Source organism: Macaca thibetana, chromosome 3 (genome assembly GCF_024542745.1).
Source record: "Macaca thibetana thibetana isolate TM-01 chromosome 3, ASM2454274v1, whole genome shotgun sequence".
Taxonomy (NCBI): Eukaryota; Metazoa; Chordata; class Mammalia; order Primates; family Cercopithecidae; genus Macaca; species Macaca thibetana.
Genome location: NC_065580.1, coordinates 53,462,719 through 53,477,553, shown reverse-complemented (window position 1 = coordinate 53,477,553; position 14,835 = coordinate 53,462,719). Strand labels below are relative to the sequence as shown.

Below are 14,835 nucleotides of genomic sequence, written 5' to 3'. Positions count from 1 at the left end.
GCAAACACTCAAGGTGGCTCCCTGAACCATTTTTAGAAAGAACTTGTTGGGAATTTTCCAATATGGCTTTTAAGGGACCAACCCCCTCCCAATAGACTTTGAGCACCACAGTCGCTCGTGGCCTGCCATGGTTGTGTAAGCACACTTGGGCTTAGGCCAGCACCTGGCGTACTCACTTGACAGCATGGAGTCTCCTTCAGCCCCCACTTTTGAGGGCAGGTGCTTGGCAAGTCATTAGCCAGCTTCTATCTTATCAGTGGGATCAATCTGCTTTCGTAGCTGTAGTCAGGATGCTGCCTATAAACACCCTGATTTCCAAGGGACCTTCTTCCAAAAGTAAACTGGAGTTGGAGAGAGAGGCAGGGCTGGCACCTTGGCACTGGGATCCGTGCCAGGAGCCAGGCCAGCTGTACTTACAGCCGCTTGGTGAGGCAACTGTTCCCCCCAGTTTACAGTTGTGGAAATGGAGACAGACTGTATTTGAGACACTTGCCCAGAGTCATAAGACTAGTAAGTGGAGGAGCTGGGGCTAGAACCTGAGCCTGTGGTCTCATTTGTCACCATCATAGTTAGATACTAAACTTACTGCCATGGTGGTTAGAAGGGGATATTGAATCAGCCTTGCTCAGCAGAGGAGGAAATGAAGACACAGGAAACTCAGGTGATAGGACAGGCGGCGAATGCAGGCATAGCTGTGCCAAGCAGTTCCCGTGCCAGGAGTGCTTGTGAGCTTTTCTGGAGTGCCCGTTCCCTTCTCAGACTGCAGTACCTCTTTAAAAGATCGCAGGGCTGACGAGCCGAGGAGGCGTTCCTTAAGCACAGGTTATACTAGGTCTTCTTTACCCCTCTTCACCTCCTACCCACTGCTGGGCAACATGAACTATCTGGAGCACTAAGTTCTTTTGACAAATATGAGTGTGGGCCTGTAGTCTACACTGCTCATGCCAATGCCAGCTCGGTTCCCAAATCCCTAGGCTCTGGGATGGTTTTTTGGTCATCTGGTCACCCCATGCACATTCATTCAGTCAGGAGGGAAAGCAGCCTTTCTTGAGTACCTACTATACATCAGGCACCGTGCAAGCTGCTTTTCACTCACCAGCTCATCTACCCAACAACCCTACCATGTGGTATGAGACCGTTAATTGCCTTGTTATAGATGGGGAAATTACTATTTTTTTTTCCTTCTTAGATATCAGATGGGGAAATTAAAGCTTAGCAAGATTGTGAAACAAGACCAAGGTCACGCAGACCTCAGCAGCTGGCAGGAAAGCCCAGGCTTGCCCGGCCCCAGAGCCAATGCCCTTTCTACCATGCCACCCTGCCTGGGACGTTCTCTTCCCTCCACACTTTAGAAATGCAACTGGGATGATTCTTACAAGGGCACTTCCCATTCCAGAGCTGCTATGAAGTCATGTAACTTAGGATCCTTTTTAACTTTTCCCCTGTGGTGGCATTCCCCCTTCCTCCTCCTCATTTGTCATTTATACTAAGGTGCAAATTTCTGGCATCACCACTATTGGGCAGGATCTGGGGAGTCCCAGGGGGTTTCCAGGGCCCTGAAATACTTCCATCAGCCCCCAGGGATGCCCTCACAAGACACCTAGCCTAGCTAAAAGGGAAAACCACAGAAATAGAATCTGTGGGGAGACAAGCACATGCACACCTTGCCAGCGGTACTTTCAAGGGATTACATTTTTCTGGAGAGCAACCTGGTGATAATAACAGGAACTAAAGAGCATCCATAGCCTTTTATCTGGTAATCTGGTAGTGTTAGTTTGGAAAATAGACCTCCAGGAAACATCCCAAAGGGAAAAAAAAAAGTTCAAAGATACTCTCAGCACTGTTTACTACATAGTAAAAAAAAAAAAAAAAATACTACAAACGACCTGAATAATCCATAATAAAGCAATTGGTAGGAGACAGGTGAGAGAGTTATTTCAACCTAAGAAAATGTAAGCAAAATGGTACATTCACATCCACAAGGAAATTCAAAATGGCACAAATAGTATGTAGAGACTAATACTACTTAAAGAAAAATATTTGAGGCCAGGTGTGGTGGCTTACTCCTGTAACCCCAGTACTTTGGGAGGCCAAGGTGGGCGGACTACTTGAGGTCAGGGGTTTGAGACCAGCCTGGCCGACATGGTGAAACCCCATCTCTACTAAAAATACAGAAAAATTAGCCAGGCGTGGTGGTGCATGCCTGTAATCCCCGCTACTCAGGAGGTTGAGGTGGGAGGATTGCTTGAACCTGGGAGGCGGAGGTTGCAGTGACCCGAGATCACGCCACTGTCACTCTAGCCTGGTGACAGAATGAGACCCTGTCTCAAAAAAAAAAAAAAAAAAAAAAAAAAAGAAAAGAAAAGCAGCCGGGCGCGGTGGCTCAAGCCTGTAATCCCAGCACTTTGGGAGGCCGAGACGGGCGGATCACAAGGTCAGGAGATCGAGACCATCCTGGCTAACACAGTGAAACCCCGTCTCTACTAAAAAAATACAAAAAACTAGCCGGGCGAGGTGGCAGGTGCCTGTAGTCCCAGCTACTCCGGAGGCTGAGGCAGGAGAATGGCGTAAAACCCGGGAGGTGGAGCTTGCAGTGAGCTGAGATCCGGCCACTGCACTCCAGCCTGGGCGACAGAGCGAGACTCCGTCTCAAAAAAAAAAAAAAGAAAAGCAGTTGATAAATACATGGTGATGAGGAAATTTGTTAAAGCTGTTTAAGTCCATCCAAGAAGAAAGATAAAAACAGACAACAACAGCAACAAAACACTAACATATCCTTAAGCAGAAAAGGCAGAGGAGAGAAAGCAGGTGCAAATACAAAGGTAGGAAGGAGACAAAAATATGGGTTAAAATGAAACCTATTTCATTCATTCACTATTTTTTTTTTTTTTCTTAGCATTTCCTTGGCACCTACCATGTGCCAGACACTGGGCTATTACAGTGATGATACAATAGGTTGCTGTCACTGCTAGACCTTTGTCATCAGAGGGCTTCCTGTGCTCAGGGAACAGCACTCTCCAGATCCTGGCTTGTTGCCACAGTTGTCACTCTGAGTGCAGGGGAAACGGATGTGGCCCTCAGAAGGCAGGCTGCTGCCCGAAGGACCTGAGTCTGCCGGACTCCACCTGGAGCCAGAGCCACAATCCTCTTCATAACATTAGACCTTTTATGGCTCTATCTGCTCCCCACTGTCTGGGGCCCAGTGGTAGCAGAGGGGTTGACAAGGACTCCACATGCATGCCACTGAACTTATCCATCAGAGTAGCCCCCTTCAAAACCACAAACACAGACCGCACAAGTCACATGCATTTAAACACAGGAGTCACCACAGCTTTGGTGAAAACTGGGGGCCTCCAGCTTGCAGACAAGCTGTTGAATTCTACCTTAGGATGACACAGCTGACCTCATAACCCCCAGAGCGCTGATGAGACAGGTATGGCAGACAGCTGGACCCGGGCACAGGGGGAGCCACAGACTCCAGGATCTTAGGGAGAAGATCCACGAGCTGGGATTCCCAATGTTTAAAATACCTGATAAAATGGCTGGGCATGGTGGCTCACACCTGTAATCCCAGCACTTTGGGAGGCCAAGGCAGGTGGACCACTTGAGGTCAGGAGTTCAAGACCAGTCTGGCCCACATGGGAAAACTCCCTCTCTACTAAAAATACAAAAATTCGCCAGGTGTGGTGGCACGTGTCTATAATCCCAGCTACTCAGAAGGCCGAGGCAGGAGAATCGCTTGAATCTGGGAGGTAGAGGTAGCAATGAACCGAGACTGTGACACTGCAGTCCAGCCTGAGCGACAGAGTGAGACTCTGTCTCAAAAACAAAACAAAACAAAAACCCCAAAAAACACACCTGAAAACCTGCACATCTAAAAGCTGAATTGAATCTAAACCCTTGAATCTAAAAGCTGAAATTTTAAAATAAATAAATAAAAATACCTGAACCGCTGGACCGAATCTTCCCAATGCTGTCTTGAGGCAGCATCAGTGGCCTTTGCCCTGGTGCCTTGAGCTAAGGCTTCATGGCTTGCCAGGCCCCGTGGAGGGAGGATCCTGGCTGCAGGAGGCAGAGCAGGTGCCAGGCTGCACTTCCACATCAGAGAACACACAGTGCAGCAGGGACTTCTTCACTTTTGGACACCAGGGCCAGGGCCCCCAAATCTGTGGTTTTTTAAAAAGGTCCTGAGGTGATTTTCATGCTCCATGAGCTTTGGGAGTCACTGGAAATGCGGACCAAACACTGCTGTCTTTAGAATCAGAAAGATCTGGGCTCAAATCCCAGCTCTGTCACTCATTAGCTCTGGGACTTGGGGAAATAACTTAACCCCCTGAGCCCCAGTCTCCTTTCCTGTAAAATGGGGACAGTAATACACACGTCATGGAGTTACAACAGGACAGGTGCCCCTCGAGCACACTGAGTCCCTCATCTTCGCACACATCACACGCTGTAATTACTGTTTTACTGGTCTAAGTGTCCTGTGCCTGGACACACCTGGAGGGCAGGTGTCCTGTTTACTCTTTTATCTCCTGTGTTTAGCACAGGGTTTCACCCTCAAGAACACTCCCTCTATTCACTGTGGAATAAACGGGTGTTGGGAGGATTGCTAACACGTGGGGTGGCTACCACAGTGCCAACTCACAGGAGGCGCTTAATGTTAACTTCCCCTGATACATGAAAATGTCCATTAAAAACACACACGCAGGTAGTAGCTTTCCTCGGTAGGCAGTTCTCAGCCTTCTCCCTGCCCCTGAATTAAATTATTGCACTTACAAGAATCCTATGGGAGCACACTGTTTAAGGACCACAGGCTGATAGGAGAGGCCACCACTGCTTTATTTCTACTGTACCAGCGTCTACTTTCAACAGCACAGGGCCATGGTCTCTTACAAGAGAAGGTGAAAAGTCTCCACTACTGCTAAGCTCATGGTGTCACTCAGAGCCACTCACCCCACAGACTGTCGTGGTCCCACAGCAGCCACTAATAACGGAACCATTTCTGTTCTCCTTGGAGTGGCAGTTGGCAGCGGCAAACAGGAAGTTGTCTTGAAGTAGGGTGTGGTTATGCCCTGTCAACATATGCGTACAGACACACATACTTTTTTTTTTTTTCCTTTCTGGCCCCCTTCTCTCTCCCGTCTTTATAAGCAAAAGGTCTGAGTTATTTTGGTGAAAACAAAACTTTTTACATGATTTAAGATCAACCATCGCTACCACACAAACAAAACCACAGGACAGAAAGGGACCTAAAACACAGCAAAAGGTCTATTTTCCTGCCACCAGTCTTGTGGCATTTAGTTAGGAACTGACTGTGTGTGTGAGTGGGTGTGCATTTTCCCCTTGATTTCTCTGGGCACACAGGAAACAGAGCCCTAGCTGGAAACCAGCCAGACACGCCACCCAGCATCCTAGTGAGCTGGTCGGTCCACCTGTGGGCCAGCTGCCCGAGCTGATTCAGGGCCTGCAGTGTGCACGCACTGGACAAGGACCACTGAGGACAGGAAAGAAGGAAAAAACCAGGGTGCTAGTTTCAAGCAATTTGTACAGTTTGAATAGAAAGGACCCTGAACATGTCTTAACACAAAGTACATATAAAAACAACAAAGAAACACAATGGCTGAGTAGGTAAGTGCACTGAGTAGATAATACACGGACATAAACATGGGGAGGTGGGGTTGACACGCCAGGAAGGTTCATTGCAGCTGGCTTCCCGGTGCTCTGAAAGGTGTGCTAGAAAATTTTCCACTCCACTCCTTTTCAGGCCGGAGGCTGGTGCCTCCAGAAGGGCTGTCCAAAATAGACTGGTCCCCAACCCAGCCTCCTACTTCTGACCTCTTTCTGAGGCAGCTACTCTCCCCGCTCCCCGCCTCAGCCCTGTCTCGGCTCCAGCTCCAGCCCACAGACCGAGAGCACTGTCTATGCTAACACTCATCTTGCTAAATGGCTTGTGGGCTGCCAGCATGATCCGCCTGCCAGGATCTCTGTTCCGTGACCTGCGCCCAGCCCCACGCCGTCCTGTGTGGCCCTCGTGCCCTGCGCTCACACTTACACATCCCGGGGAGGCTGCCTTGCCGTTTGGATAAGGAGGCTGAGCCAGTGACACGCTGGGCAACGCGACTCGTGGTAGTAGACGTTTCCTGGCTCCTGGATGAGGGCCCTGGCCAGTCAGAACGCACCACTTCCCCTTTAAGAGAGCACGCCCAGACGAGATTAGGGAAAGGCAGAAAGAAAAGCCCGGAACAGTCAGGGTTGTATCCTGAATTTGGCGGATGAACTTGGGTATTCCTGAACCGCACATACAAGGTGTGGTCAGAGGCAGCAGGCTCCTCAGAGGTGCATGAGAGCCAGCGCGGTGTGTGCAGGGCTGGGCCTTCCCGCAGCCCCGGAGCTGCTGCTTGTCTGGCCTGGGTCCCGGGTCCCCAGGCAGCCTGGAGACACCTCAGGCCTTACCCACTCCCCCTTCGCTCAGGGCTTGTCCATCCTGATAGGCAGAGTCCACTTCATTACCTAGCACTATGCCTTAGAGAGAGTAGAGAGGTCATTATAATGATTGGAAAATACTTTTGTGGGTTGTTAGAACTATTGATTTAAGCAGGGAGCTTTCATTCATTCTGGATATTTAGAAAGTTTAGTCCCTGATCTTGGCCAAGGACAGTAGACTTGGAGGGGGGAGAATGCCTACCAAAACAATGGTTCACAAAGGCCACATGTTATATGATTCCCTTTATATGAAATGTCTAGAATAGGTAAAAACATACAGACAGAAAGCAGACTCGCGGTTGTCAGGGGCAGGCTGGGAAAAGAAGGTGGGGGAGTGATGGCTTAATGGGCACAGGGTCTCCTTTGGGGGTGATGGTGGCACAACATTGTGAATGTACTCAATATTACTGAATTGTACACTTTAAAATGGTTAATTTTCTGTGATGCAAATTTCACCTCAATTAAAAAAAAAAACAGTGGCAAAGTATGTTTTGTGCATCTTTATCTTCTACTAGAACCTCTCCTGTGTGGCATCCAACATTTCTTTGTAAAACCTGGTTATTACCTGATGAATATTAAATCAACCCTAGCTAAGGGGTGCATGCCTTTTAGTAAAAAAAAAAAAAAAAAAAAAAAAAAAAAAAAATTAAACCTTTAAGATACAAAGTTTTCCAAGACTCAGAAGTATGACTTTCCTGGAGAATTCTGGACTGTGGGGAGCCAGCACCCCCTCACATCATGCTCACATGCTTCCTCCCATCACCACAAGCTAGGCAGAGCCTACTAGGCATTAGAGAGATTAGACAGGTCATTATAATGACTGCCTATGTAAGACGGTCTCCTGTGGGGACCATCCCTTCAGTCACTTGAAAACATAACCAAAGCCAGAGACAGTGAGTCCCCCGTGGGAGAATTATTCAGGGAGAACATGACTGGACTTCTGGGTTCTTGGCTTCCTTTTCCCCTCTTGTTGAGAGAGTTTCTTCCCAGAATTGAGGAGAATTCATCGGTTTCAGACTGGGAGGGAGCTGTGCTGGCTGGCAAAGCAGAACTAGTTTCCACAGTTCCATTTGTTTGGAATGTAGTGTGTGTGGGGGGGTGTCGAGGGGGTATAAGCTGACCACCCATCTGACCAGCCCTCGTTTTCAGTCATTTGCAGCTTTGGCTGGAGATTGTCTGTTCCCAAGAGTTAGGCTGTGGGCGTTGTTCCCCGATCCCAGGCTAGCAGGTCAAAGGCCCCTGGGCACATTCCCCTCACCCAGGGTACTGTGGAATAGAGGCCTGCTGGATGTTGCAATACTTAGAAGAAACACAGATGAAAGGGCAGGCCCGAGGCCTGGGAACCTGAGTCTTTCCAGAGACAAACGTGAGTTGCTTTCCTAGTATCTCTGCAAAGAGTTCCAGGATGACCTGGAGGACAGAGATGGCAACGGCTGCCCTTGGGCCAGCTTTCCCAGAGCAATCTGGACCTCCTAAAGCATTGGCCCCTGCCTCTTGCAGCCCTGCTCTCCCTCCTCATCTCTGGTGCCTGTGTAGGCTCTTGGTAGCCTTACACCTGAAGTAGCCTAAGTTCTCAACAAACATGTGGCTTAGGATAATAAGATGCAATATTTACTCTAGCTTCTGAAGAGCAGCAAGTTTAGAACCGTAACTCTAAATACAAAAACAGGCAGGCTCAATCTAATTTAAAAATGGGCAAAGGGCTGGGCGTGGTGGCTCACGCCTGTAATCCCAGCACTTTGGGAGGCTGAGGCAGGTGGATCACGAGGTCAGGAGTTCGAGACCAGCCTGGCCAATATGTTGAAACCCCATCTCTACTAAAAATACAAACATTAGCTGGGTGTGGTGGTGCCCACTAATGACTCCAGTCACTAGTCATTGGGGAAATGCAGATCGAAATCACAGTGAGGTATCATTTCACACCCACTGGGACAGATGTTAACAAACGATGAAAATAACAAGTCTTGGTGAGGATGTGGGGAAGTTGGATCCCTTGTGCACTGTTGGTGGGAATGTAAAATGGTACAGCCACTGTGGAAGACGAGTATGGCAGTTCCTCAAAGAATTAAAAATAGAGTCAGCACATGATCACACGATCTAGCAATATCACTTCTGGATATATATGCAAAAGAATTGGTATCTCAAAGATATTTGTATACCCACATTCATAGCAGTATTACTCACAATAGCGAAAGGTGGAAGCAACTCAAGTGTCTGTCAATGAATGGAGAATCCTATAATGGAATGTTATTCAGCCATAAAAAGGAAATTCTGACACATGCTACGACCTGGATAAACTTTGGGGACACTATGCTAAGTGAAATAATCCAGTCACTAAAAGACAAAGTAATGTATGATTCCACTTATATGAGGTACTCGAGATAGTCAAATTCATAGACAGAATGGCGGTTTTCAGGGGTTGCAAGGGAGAAGGAATAGGGAGTTATTATTCAGTGGGTACAGAGTTTCAGTTTTGCAAGATAAAGAGTTCAGGAGAGGGCTGGGCACAGTGGCTCACACCTGTAATCCCAGCATTTTGAGAGGCCGAGGCAGGAGGATACTTTGAGCTCAGGAGATTGAGATCGGCCTGAGTAATACGGCAAAACCCTTTCTCTACAAAAAATACAAAAATTAGCTGGGCGTGGTGGTGTGTACCTGTAGTCCCAACTACTGGGGAGGCTGAGGTGGGAGGATCGCTTGAACCCAGGAGGCGGAGGTTGCAGTGAGCCCAGATCACTGTACTCCAGCCTGGGTGACAGAGCGAGACCCTGTCTCAAAAAACAAAACAAAACAAAAAACAAAGAGTTCAGGAGAGGATGGTGGTGATGGTTGCAAAACAATGTGAAGATACTTAATGCCACAGAACTGTACGTTAAAAATTAAGGTGGGTAAATTTCACATTAAGCATATTTCACCACAATTAATTTTTTTAATAAAAAAGTTAAATACAGAATTACCATACGGACCAAAATTCCACTCCTAGGTATATATCCAAAGGAACTGAAAACAGATACTCACACAAATCCGTGTCCACAAATGTTCATAGCTGCTCTATTCATAAGAGCCAAAAAATTGGAAACAACCCAAATGCTCATCCATGGATGAGTGGATAAACAAAAATTGTGCTACATACATACAATAAAAGAATACTCAGCCATAAAAAGGAATGAAGCATGATACATGCTACAACACAAATGAGTCTCAAAAACATGATGATAAATGAAAGAAGCCAGACACAAAAGGTCATACACACACACACACACACACACACACACACACACACACACACATATAGTATGATTCCATTTAAATGAAATGTCCAGAATAGGTAAATCCACAGATACGAAAAGCAGATTGGTGATTAGCAGGGGCTGTATGTGGTGGGGGAGGCGGAATAACTGCTTAATGGGTATGAGGTTTTATTTTGAAGTGTGATGAAACATTTTGGAACTAGATAGAAGTGGTGGTTGCACAATATTGCCAATGTACTAAATGCCACTGAATTGTTCAGTTTAAAACGGTTAGCTTTATGTTTTGTGAATTTCATCCAAATTTTTAAAAAGCCTGCAGAAAGTAAGAGCAAGGATAATCTACAGCAGAACAATTAGTTTCAAGATAACTGAGTTACCTTTAAAACCCTTTCTGAAATCACTTAAAGGAGGTAATTTTTAAGTTAAGGTCATTAAGGCAGCCAGCAGGATACAGCAAACAGGCACTCTAAGACAGCAGTTCCCAAACACTAATGCTACCAATTTGGGTCTACAAAGAAGTGTTGTCTGAAACAATGTGATACATAAACACACACACGCATATACATGCACATGTACATACAGATTTTTCTGAGTTTACGTCCTCCCTACATTTCTGTGTTAGAATCTCCTTTACGTATTGATAATGAAGATAGATTGGTTGTGGTGCTTTGTTACTCTTTAGGGGGTATTGTTTTGTTTTTAGTGCCTTTACTTCATAAAATAAAGAAAACCTGAATTCAGGGTCAGATGCAGTGGGTCACGCCTGTAATTCCAGAACTTTGGGAGGCCGGGGTGGGCAGATCACTTGAGGTCAGGCGTTCAAGACCCACCTGGCCTACATGGTGAAACCTTGTCTCTACTAAAAAATACAAAAATTAGCCAGGTGCAGTGGTGCACACTTGTAATCCCAGATACTCAGGAGGCTGAGGCAGAATCGCTTAAACTCGGGAGGTGGAGGTTGTAGTGAGCTGAGATTGTACCATTGCACTCCAGCCTGGGTGACAGAGTGAGACTCCGTCTCAGAACAAACAAAAAAAACCCCTGAATTCAAACGACTACCACTACCAACACCACCACACGCAAACACACGCACATACACACACATGAACACAGGCTCCACTAGCTATTTACAAATGGGACACTGAGGCACAGCTCTTCCTCTTGCCAACCTGCTCGTTCATCCCTGATACAGCTGCCATTTCCATAAACAGATCATCATTCTCCCACGGACTCAGGTCTTAGACCTTGAAGCTGGGACTAACAGACTCGCAACTGGCAAGAAAAAACCCACAGGTAACCATTCTCTGCAGGCCCCCTTCTCTAGGAGTGCAGTCGCTCACCCACACTCCTGCCCAGGGTCTGCCAGGCACGGCTTCACTGCAGGCTCCATCTAGGGTGGTGCATCAGGTAAGCAGTGTGCCAGGTAAGCGGTGAGCCAGGTAAGCGGTGTGCCAGTTTAGTGGCACCTCCCGAGTTCAGTCCCGACTGTTGGAGAGTTCTCTTTTATGCCAAACTCCCGTGTAATGACCACTCACGATTCCCATGTCTGCGTTGTGGGAGTCACTATGAACCACTCTAATCCCCCTTCCATGGAACATCTTGCCAAATATTTGTTCCTTGAAACTTCCTTCTCTCAGGCTAAACATCCTGAGATGTCTTTTTATGCGATTCCTTACAAAACATCATTTTAATTACTCCTCAATCTCGGTTCTCTTGGCTCCCCTTGTTCTTCATAGACCATGGAGCTCAGAAGGGAGAGCATTACAGGTGGGGTCTGACCAGCTCCTACAGATCTGTTCTAGACATTATTCTCCTATTAATGCAGCCAGAGATCCAATCTAGATTTTTTATTTCTGATAGCTGCCTCATCTCTAAGTTTTATTTCACACATTTTGCTGCCAAGCTGCAGATCCACAGGTATCCTTTAAAAATGTCATCTTGTTGGATTCAGTCTACTGCACCAGTCTGTTGAGATCTTTTTGGACTCTGATTCATTAACATAATCTTCTCTCCCTCCCAAATCTACCACCTGAAAACTTGATCAGCCTGCCGTCAATGCCAATCTTCTTCTAAGTACTCATATACAACATGGAAGAGGGCAGGCCCAAGAGGGCAACTTGATACATCCTTTGGTGCAACAGTGGCCTTTGAACAGCACTTTTGAGGTGTGGTTGTACTGAACCATGTGCCATTCAGGGCAGGTGTCTCATGTGGCCCACATTTCTTCATCTCCCTGGTAGGACCTCGTGGGTGACTGTGACGAATGGGACTAATGATAGGCCTCCTCTTACTGTTGGTTGTGAAGGTTAAGTGCGAAGCTCTTCAAGCAGGGTATTACACACAATGAGCAGTCCAACACTGCCTTTAGTATGGAGAAGAGAAAACAATAATAAATGGTTCTCCAATTCCCAAACTACCTTCCTTACTGGCAACCATATACAGACATTAGAAAGCTGTAATCAATAGAAGGAGCACTGACATCTAAGAGCTGGAGTCTAAATCCCGGCTCTCCTTCCAGAATGTCCATGCTCTGAGGTTAGCAGTACCTCCCCTCTCCTGTGCTATAGGGAAGAGTCAATGACATGAGGCATGTAAAAGAGGTTTCAAAGTTGAGTCAGACTATGCAAACATAAAAGAATAGTATGATGATTACTGTTATAAATAAGTCAAGATACCATTTCCATTGGCAGAAACCTGCCTGAGAAGCCAAGGAGGAACTTATAGATGTACTCAGGCTGCCAGGAGGAACAGGTCTTTCAGCACACAGCAGCTGGATTACTTCGATAATGAGATTCCTGATCTCCTCTCCTGGTAGCAATCACCTCCTCTCTCATCTCAGACCAAAGCCGAAGCTGGCTTTATAAAGAAAAAGTAGTGGGTCTTCCTACCATACTCGCAGAGGGGCCCCTTAGCCTGTGGGAACACACTTTCTCTACAGGGTCCCCTAGTAGACCAGGACCTGAGTATTAGCAGCAGGGAACCGGCAGGTGATGAAGGGCCACAAGGGTTGCTTTTAGCTCCCCTATGACTTGACCCAGTCAATCCCTGAGCTTCCATCATGGATGGCGGTTTCTAAGAACACCAGGCTTTAGGCTCTGACATTCTCAGGGCAGGCTCTCAGAAACCCTGTTCTCACTCCAGCTGAGGATGTTGGTGTCTTCAGGGAAGAAATGGTCTTCACTAAAAACCAATCTTGGAAACATTTTGCAAAGCATGGTCACAGGCCACCTGTTGGCCTTTAGAATCTCAGGATCAAGGATATTCCACAGCAGGGGAAGAAGGAGAGGAAATGGCATGGCCAACCACATGCCTCTGGGAAGAAAGCAGCATTAAGATGGGAGGCAACAACTAACATAAATGAATTTTCCTCTCCTCATCCATCTAAGGTTCGTTTCCCAACTTCCAGGGGGAATGAACACTAAGGGCAGATTAAAAAAAAAAAAAAAACACAGATGCTCTCTGACTTGCAATGGGATTATATCTGGATAAACCCATCATAAATTGAAAATATCGTAAGTCAAAAATGCATTTAAGGGCCGGGCACAGTGGCTCATGCCTGTAATCCCAGCACTTTGGGAGGCTGAGGCAGGCGGATCACCTGAGGTCAGGAGTTCAAGACCGGCCTGGCCAACATGGTGAAACCCCATCTCTACTAAAAATACAAAAATTAGCAGGGTATGGTGGTGGGCGCCTGTAATCCCAGCTACTTGGGAGGCTGAGGCAGGAGAATCCCTTGAACCCGGGAGGTGGAGGTTGCAGTGAGCTAGGATTGTACCATTGCACTCCAGCCTGGGTGACAAGAGTGAAAGTCCATCTCAAAAAAAAAAAAAAAAAATGCATTGAATACAATAACCTACTGAACATCATAGCCTTAGCCTACCCTATCTTAAATGTGCTCAGAACATAAGCTGCAGTTGGGCAGAATCCCCTAACACAAAGCCTATTTTATAATACAGTGCTGAATATCTCATGTAATGTATTGCATACTATATTGAAAATGAAAAACAGAATGGTTACATGGGTACTTGACGTACAGTTTCTACGGAATGCATGACACTTCTGTACCATCTTGAAACCAAAAAATCATAAGTCGAACCATTGTAAGTCAGGCACCGTCTGTATCTATATGTAATTGTTGGCAAGACACTGAGAGGTTTATGCCAATGAATCTATTAACAGATCAGGGAGTTGGCCCAGAAAGGCGATGGGAGGGAAGGGGCCCAGAAGGGAAGGTAACAATTCCTGACATCGTTTCTGGAGCCTACTGGTCCACAAGCTTCCCTTACTCAACCTATCCCTAATAAGAGTCTCTCTTGAGACAGGTGGGCTGCCACAGTCACCTAAGAATCATTATAAGCCACATGAAAGCGAATTCAGACTTTCATAGCCACTGATGACTTTTAAACATATTCCTGTCTTTCTCTCATTGCATTTCCTTTGACTATGCACCCACACAGAGATGGTGCCTGGTTCTATAAACGGATGCATGAGAGGAAAAAACTCACAGATGAATCTGTACCCCATGGAGGTTCCTGCAGTGTTCTGAGGCTGAGGCAGGACCAGGCTTGGTCAATTGGTGTTATGGGTTAAATTTGTCCACTTCAGACTTCATATGTTGAAGTCTTAATCCCTAGTACCTGAGAATATAAGCACATTTGGAGAGAAAGTCTTTGAAGAGGTGACTAAGTTAAAATGAGGCCATTAGGATGAGGCCCTAATCCAATAGGATAGGTGTCCTTAAGAAAAGGAAGGGACGACAATGGCACAAGTCCAGAGGGTGGATCACATGAAGAGGCGGCAAGAGGGCAGCCATCTGCAAACCAAAAAGAGGCCTCAGGAGAAACCAAACTTGCCGCCACCTGAATCTTGGACCTCCAGCTTCCAGAATTGTGAGAAAATAAACTTTGGTTGTTGAAGCTACCCAGGCTGTTTCATTTTGTTATGACAGCCCTACCGTACCAAGACAATTGGTTCACCTAAAAACCATGCAAGTTCACCAGATCAGGGAGAAAAAGTACAGGACGGAGGCAGAGGCCCAGGAGATGCATCCTCCTCCTTGGGCTGTGTTTCAGAGCAGTGTGACAGAGCAGAAATGCAGCCT

General features: G+C 46.7%; 2 protein-coding genes across 10 annotated transcripts in view; both read right to left on the bottom strand.

Annotated features, from left to right (window-relative positions):
• The window catches only part of EFCAB10 (EF-hand calcium binding domain 10), a 312,208-nt gene that overhangs the window by 106,603 nt on the left and 190,770 nt on the right, over nt 1–14,835 (bottom strand). The window lies entirely within an intron of this gene.
• Nucleotides 1–14,835, bottom strand: part of ATXN7L1 (ataxin 7 like 1) — a 272,684-nt gene that overhangs the window by 68,998 nt on the left and 188,851 nt on the right. The window contains exons 1-2 of one of the 9 annotated variants that reach the window (XM_050782681.1): nt 6,053–7,090; nt 4,954–5,072 (exon numbers count right to left, since the gene is read on the bottom strand). The exons of 7 other annotated variants lie outside the window; for them this stretch is intronic. The gene's annotated coding sequence lies outside the window, so the exon portion shown is untranslated. Of the gene's footprint in view, nt 1–4,953; nt 5,073–6,052; nt 7,092–14,835 lie in introns of those variants that run through there. One more of the 9 variants, XM_050782682.1, reaches the window with a different exon arrangement.